Below are 8046 nucleotides of genomic sequence, written 5' to 3'. Positions count from 1 at the left end.
TGTGTCTCCCTCTCTCTGACCCTCCCCCATTCATGCTCTGTCTCTCTGTGTCTCAAAAATAAATAAACATTAAAAAAAATTAAAAAAGAAATCCTTCTTGGGGCGCGTGGGTGGCCCAGTCAGTTAAGCATCCGACTTCGGCTCAGGTCATGATCTCACAGTTCATGGGTTCAATCCCCACATTGGGCTTTGTGCTGACAGCTCAGAGACTGGAGCCTGAGATTCTGTGGCTCCCTGTCTCTTCCCCTCTCCCGCTCAAGCTCTGTCTCTCTCTCAAGAATAAATAAACATGAACAAAAAAGGAAGAAGGAGAAGAAGAAGGAGAAGGAGGAGGAGGAGGAGGAGGAGGAGGAGGAGGAGAAGAAGAAGAAGAAGAAGAAGAAGAAGAAGAAGAAGAAGAAGAAGAAGAAAGAAAGAAAGAAAGAAAGAAAGAAAGAAAGAAAGAAAGAAAGAAAGAAAGAAATCCTTCTTGGGGCACCTGGCTGCTTTGTCAGTAGAACACGCACTCTTGATCTTGGGGATGTGAGTTCGAGCCCCACAATGGGTATAGAGATTACTTAAAAATAAAATCTTAAAAAAAAAAAAAGAAATCCTTCTTGCTCAGAGGACATAAACTCATACTTTCTTTTATAAGCACAAAGATCGGGGCGCCTGGGTGGCTTGGTCGGTTAAGCGTCCGACTTCGGCTCAGGTCATGATCTCACAGTCTGTGAGTTCGAGCCCCGCGTTGGGCTCTGTGCTGACAGCTCAGAGCCTGGAGCCTGTTTCAGATTCTTTGTCTCCCTCTCTCTGACCCTCCCCCGTTCATGCTCTGTCTCTCTCTGTCTCAAAAATAAATAAACGTTAAAAAAAAATTAAAAATAAGCACAAAGATCTACTTTTCCTCAATAAAACCTTTAATAATCTTGCAACTTACACAATTATATTGCATTGATTTTGTGTGTATGTACCAAAAGCATTGATTTATTAAATATATACATTTCAGTTCTACCACTTCTACCTACAGTTTTTAGCATTTTTAAATTTCTTTCTTTCTTTTTTTTTAAGTTTATTTTTGAGAGAGAGAGAGAGTGTGTGAGCAGGAGAGGGGCAGAGAGAGAGGGGAACAGAGGATCCAAAGCGGGCCCTGCGCTGACAGCAGAGAGCCCGGTGTGGGGTGCAAACCCATGAACCGTGAGATCATGACCTGAGTTGAAGTCAGATGCTCAACCGACTGAGGCACCCAGGTGCCCCAGCATTATTTTTTAAGTTAATTAATAATTTTTTAAGTTAAAACTCAAGCAATGGAAGACACACCGGCCTCTATGCTCTCTTGACTTCTTCGGGTCTCTGGGATTCCTCTTCCACATTTCAAGAGTGAGGACAAGAGTATCTGGCACTGTGGGATGGGCCATAGTGTGAGCAGTAACTGGGCTTGATGTGTGGGACATGGACTGTGGACATTTCCAGAAATTTCAGAGAGGAAGGCATCGCAAAAGGCAGGACTTCCTTTATCAGCTGGGCGGGGTTTCGACATTGAGTCTGGATAATAATGGGGCTGCTGAGGGGCGCCTGGGTGGCTCAGTCATTATGGCGCCGACTTCAGCTCCCGTCATGATTTCACGGTTCATGAGTTCAAGCCCTGCGTCCAGCTCTGTGCTGACAGTGCAAAGTCTGCTTGGGATTCTCTCTCTCTTTCTCTTTCTGCCCCCTCCTCTGCTCTCTCCCTCTCACACACAATAAATGAACATTAAACAAGCAAGATCCCAACAGATATGGTGTGTGGTGAAACCCTCCTTCCTCCTTGTAGAGGTCACTTGTCAAGTATAGACATTTGCTGTGTCTTGACTGTAGGAGGGAGAGTAAGAGGGCTCTGTTCTCTTCCCTTTCTGATAAGGGCACTAACCGCATCGTGGGGCCCCACGCTCCTGACCTCATCCCAACCAAATTAAGGCCCTCCCAAAGGCCCCACCTCCTTCAACCATCACATGGGGGTGAACCTTGAGAGGTAACAAAGATCCAGTCCATAGCCAGAGACCGCTGAGAGTCACCCAGGCAGACACAAGGTGAATTTACAAAGAACCAGTCGAGAAACACAGAAGGAAACAGGTCTGAGTAGTATTCAGAGAAGCAGGACCCACTGGGAGCCAGACCAAGCGGAGGAAATTGCCACTAACAAACTGTCAGGGACGCATCTCCCCTTTCAAACGAATCCCAGGATCCCCAGGCCCATTCATGCTCATCCAGTACAACCAGCCCTCCGCTCGCCAAGCATCGAAGTGGAAACAGTCCCGCTCTCTCTCTTTGAAGATCAGAATACCACGAAGGACCAAGGACTGACTCTGCTCAGAGAAACTCTAGCCAAGGAGGGCCAAACCTGAGCAACATCCAAAACCAGACGTGGTCCCTGTGTTCCAGATGTGGGTGCTCTGAGGGAGGTAAAATAAAAACAACGTTTGCGTCCGCCGTCATTTATTAATCATTCTTCGTCCTGTACCCTGTCTGTCTAATTTCTCGTCTGGAGGCCCCGAAGCCACGTCAAAGCCATGCCCACTCCAGGGCATATGCCCAGCACAGTGCTGACACAGAGTGCCAGATAAGGATCCGTCGGGTAGAAGGAACTCAAATTGTAATTGTTTTCCCAAGCAGCTTCTGACCAGAGGAGATAATTAAGGAAGATAGTGCATTTGGGGGCCCAGGGTAAAGTCCACCATGGGTTGAGCACTGGGGACAAAGACTGTGAACAAATAGCCACTCCTCTGCTTGGAGAACAATGGATTCTAGTTCGCTTAGGACTTAGCTCGGGAGCCGATGTTAACTGCACAAATTCTGAGAACAGGAAATAGACAGTAAACCTGACATACACAGCCACACATGCATGCCTCCTCGACTTGGCTTTTCCACATCTCCCCCTTCCTCTCCTGCCCCCACCAGATACGCGGGAGCATCTGGCTTCTAAGAACCAGGATTCATTACAATATGATCATGAGTGGAAAGAGGAGAGCCAGTTACATGTAATTCAGAAAAATGGGAAAGGATGTGCCCCAACCAAGGTAATCAAGACTCTTCTTTTATTACATTGCAGACCCCTGCAGGACAGAAAGCTGGAGGTGCTGGAAATGGTTGGGATCGCCTAGTTTTTTTTTTTTTTCCTTACGTACTGTCTACACCCAACGTGGGACTCCGACTCAACCCAGAGAGCATGAGTCCCATGCTCCACTGACTGAGCCAGCCAGGCACCCCAAGAGCAGCTTTTCTTTTTCTTTCGTTTTTTTAATGCTTATTTATGTATTTTGATGGGGGGTGGGAAGAGAAAGAGAGAGGGAGAGAGTCCCAAACACGCTCCACGACATGGGGCTCGATCCTACAACCCTGGGAGAATGACCTGAGCTGAAATCAAGAGTTGAATGCTCAACTGACTGAGCCACTCAGGCACCCCAGAGTGGCTTTTCTTAAAAGAGAGAATTGAATGTTCAGGGCATCTCGGTGGCTCAGTCAGTTGAGCATCTGACTTCAGCTCGGGTCATGATCTCATGGTCTGTGAGTTCGAGCCCCATGTCGGGCTCTGTGCTGACAGCTCGGAACCTGGAGCCTTCTTTGGATTCTCTGTCTCCCTCTCTCTCTCTCTGCCCCTCTCCCGCTCGTGCTCTGTCTCTTTCTGTCTCAAAAATAAATAAATGTTAAAAAATTAAAAAAAAAAGAGAATTGAATGTTTGAAGGACTGGATAAGTAATCAAGAGAGGATGGCTATCAAGATCTTGGGATTTAGGACGGGGTGGAGGGGGAGGTCTATGCATTTTTTGAAATTATATGCAAAACATCACTCATTTGAATCAGTGGAGACAGGAAGGGTGAAGGATGGAAAACGCAATAAAAGAAAAGAAATGATTTCCCCTCCCCCCAGTGTTATTTTTTATCTCTCATGCATCAAAAGGCAAAGGGAAAAACTTAATGATTCTGCAGCCTTAGATACTCACTGGGTGCAAACAATAAAATCTTCACTTTACAGCACCAAATTAATCACCTTCGTGCTCGGGAAAAACAGGATTTGCAGGGGAAAATACCATGGCATGGTGTGATCTTATGGAATGTGGCTACCTTTGGGAGGCACAGAGACAGAATTTTGTAAACTGCCTTATTGTTAATTGCATTTCAGTGGAGAGTGCCCCCTGACACAGGGCACAGTGTTTCTGTCCATCTCCGTCAGATAAATGCCCCCGTGTGTTAGTGCATAGACTGAGTCAGAATCCATCCTGCCACCAATCTGCCACCTCGAAATGGTTCCATGAGCCTTCCTGAGTCTGACCACAGAGCCACACGCAATGTGGGCGGGTAGGGTGCCGTGGGGAGGAGGTCTCAGAAGGAGTCCCCAGCTTGGTGGGGACAGCCGTGTGACGCAGGAGACCCAGGGGGAGCTCTGGAGGAGGCTTCTTAACTTGGGCTGACTCTATTAAGCATCCTTCATTTAGAAGTAATCGATTCACTGTTTCTGAAATCAAACACACAAGTGCCAATGCCGTGACTTAAATTTCTCCTGACCTTTTATTTCTTGCCAAAAAAACTTGGCTTTTACCGCAGATTGTAAAAGACCACTGATGACAGCGAATGATGATTATTGAAATTACTGTAGCAGTAATGAGTTGATGGAATAATAAAGTACTCCCCGTATCCCAACTTTCTCCTCCAAATTGAAATTCTGTTCTCCCATAGCACTCGCTGCCATATTACTCAATTTTGGGGTCAGAGACCCCTCTGAGGAGCTGGTGAAGGCCAGGAATGCTTTTCCCAGAAATGCACGAGCAGACACAAATTTGCCCATAAATTCAGAAAGCTCATAGATTCCCCTTCCAAAAACAAACAACAGTTCGGAGACCTCCACCTAGCACTTGGTATCACAGCAATTCGTTCATCGGGATCTTGACCTGTTCTTAGGGTCCCAGAGCACAGTGCCTGTAAACTAGTAATCTTGCTCAATGGTAAGACTTACTGTTAACCTGACTTTTTAAGGCAAGAATGGTGGAATGAGAGAGAGGATATTCAGAAGTAGAGAGAATACATATTTATGTTGTGCAAGAAAAAATATCTTACTGGTCTTTCAGCTATATTCATTTTTTATTGGGATTGGATCGCTAGGAAATTTCATAGCGTGAGGGAAAAGAGCCAGTTTCTTTTATACTGGGGATCCAGAGACTAAGCCCTTGGGAGAATTGATCTGCAAAGATGTGTAGTTATAAGAATGAGCCTAGACAGGGGCCTGGGGGAGGACAGAGGGGACCCCCAAAAGATCAAGATGCAGCCTAAAAGTCTGTCTTAAGGGGGCTTGTTCCTTTCCAGAATCCACCCACCGGGCAATACTGGCTGCAAGCGTACCCACCATGAGTGATTCCGGGCACAGATTCCATGTCGCTTTCCTACACCTGCTAAGGCCTCATCTTGCCTTCCTAGGTTCTCTGGCCCTCCTGGGGTCCTACCTCTAGATAGTGGTTAAGGGACAAGATCTCAGGCATCTTTGCCACCTCAACCCTGGTCCAGTAGACAGCTGGACCTTTCACTGAAGCCTCATCTGTGAGGGGACAATGCCGAGGGTCCCACTTGGGGTGGGGGGAGAGATGCCGGAAAGCAAACCCATCCTGCCATTTACTGGGTAGCATGAGAAGCTAGCGCCCCTCCTCATTCACTTGCCAACCACTTACTGAGTGGCTCCATCTGCGAATGTGGACTCGGAGAAGAGGGCCTGGGTTCAAATCCAAGTCCTCTAACTTTCTGCCTCTGTGACCTTGGGCAAGTTACTTACCGTCTCTGTGCCTTGATCTCCTCATCTACAAAATGGGGATAATAATGGTACCTGCTTCAGAGGGTTGTCATGAGAACTGAGTTAGTCATGCAGAGCGCCAAGAGGAAGGCAGGCAGCCGGCAAGAAAATTTAAGCGTCAGTTGTTTTAACTGAGTCGAACACACACGGAACTTGGAGTCTAGCGAGGAAAGCAGCAACTGTGGTATAAGCCACCGCCCGAACTTAACTCCCAGAGTGTCGTGCTCGCTTCCTCTCCTGCCTCCATCCGTGCCAGAATTCCTCTCCTGCTCCCTGCAGTCAGGATCTTATTCTACCAGTTACCCTCCTCATTCTCATATCCACAGTCTCTTCTGCTTTGCTTCGGCTCACACACCCGTCCAAAGATTTTCAGGCTCTGAAACCCAAACCTCTCCTCTCGCCTCTCAAGGAAATGCCCTGTATCTTCCCCTGCTACAACGTGCGTCTTGAAAGAGACGTCTACACTCACAGTCTCCCCAGCACACTACTCCCGCCTCTGATTCTGGCCCTTGCATGTAAGAATCTCCCCCCAAGGCCACCAGGGACCTCTTAAATCCAGTATGTATTTTTAGTCCTTATCTCACCTTGACTTCCTGTAGCACTGTACAATGTCGACTCCTCCTACCTTCTTAAAATTCTTCGTCCTCCAACTAATTCCTCTACCATTCTTCTGCCATTCCTGCCACAAGCCAGGGAATGTGCTAGGTACTGGGAGGCAAACATACTCAAGACAGTCTCCCACAAGGAACTCAGGCTTTGGGGGAGGGGAGGGAGATTAGGTATACGGAATAATTGCAAATCAGCAGGATAGGTTCCAAGATGAGGACCAGAATGGGTTATCTGGCAGGGCTGTGTTCCTTCTGGAGGCTCTAGGGGAAAATCAATTTCCTTGCCTTTTGCAGCTTCTAGAAGCTTGTGGCCCCAGACCACTCTGACCCCAGAGGTTGCATTGGTCCATCCAGATAATCCAGGACAGTCTCCTCATCAAAAAAAAAAAAAAAAAAAAAAAAAAAATCCTTAACTAAATCACATCTGCAAAGTCCTTTTTTTGCCACGTAAGGAAACATATTCACGGGTGATTAGGATAGGACATCTTTGGGGGCCATGATTCTGCCTACTGAAGATGGGGTAGTCGTTCCCCCTCGAGTAGCCAGAGAACTGGCGAGAGAGGAGACTCCTGGAGCAGAATCTTACAGGTTTAGCTCCCATTGGCCAGACGGGGGGACAAGGTGGTCCAAAAAGGAATGGCGCTTGTTGGGAGGTGATGTGGAGAAAGAAAAGGTGAGGCTGGTGGTCTGCAACCACTTGACCACTCCGGCTGCACAGCTGAATAGAAGAGAGTTCCTTCTGGAAACCAGATGAGGGAGAAAAAGTATAAGCTGGATTACCAAGGGTTCTGATTTTTTTTATATATATAACCATAGTAAAGAATCTGAAATTTACCTGAAATGTACTTGACCCATGATATTACTTTAACCTGGGTTATTGTTTCTTTAATTTTTTCTTGACTCATTTTTTTGTCCTAAAGAATAATGTCCATGAAATCATGGGTTTTCTATGTTGGTTACATCTTTCCAAAGTGTTTACATAACTGTAAAAATAAAATGTTCTTGGGGCACCTGGGTGGCTCAGTCGGTTGGGCATCCGACTTCGGCTCAGGTCATGATCTCGCAGTTTCTGGGTTCAAGCCCCGCATCAGGCTCTGTGCTGACAGCTTGGAGCCTGCAGCCTGCAGCCTGCTTCAGATTCTGTGTCTCCTTCTCTCTGTCCCTTCCCCGCTCGCTCGCTCTCTCTCACACAAATAAAATAAACAGTAAACATTTTTTAAATAAGAAAAATAAAATGTTCCTATATGTACCACTTAAAATCATCCATGCACACCCATGAACGAGTTCCCTACTTGGGGAAACAGACCCAGAGGCAATCAATGCAAACTGCCTAAACATTCTAGGCAGGGAAAGCACGCGGTCAGGTTTGCCTTTGATAAATACCATTGGGCAGCCTTAATCACTTTGGACTGAACGGAAACAAGTGAAACTTATAACAAAAAGATCATAAAGTAGCATACTTCCACACTAGTCAGGGTAAGAGATGAGAAAATGGACTAAGGTATCAGGAGAGGGCTGGATACGAGCAGTGCAAGGAGGTTGGAAATGCTGGATAATAGTGAAGACTGGAAAAGGGGGATCGGAGACAGCAGCTGGGGTCCCAGCATGTACGACACCACGGACAATTGCCCACTCACTGAGAGAGTA

This window comes from Panthera uncia, chromosome B4 (assembly GCF_023721935.1).
Source record: "Panthera uncia isolate 11264 chromosome B4, Puncia_PCG_1.0, whole genome shotgun sequence".
Classification (NCBI taxonomy): domain Eukaryota; kingdom Metazoa; phylum Chordata; class Mammalia; order Carnivora; family Felidae; genus Panthera; species Panthera uncia.
This window is presented reverse-complemented; position numbering follows the sequence as displayed.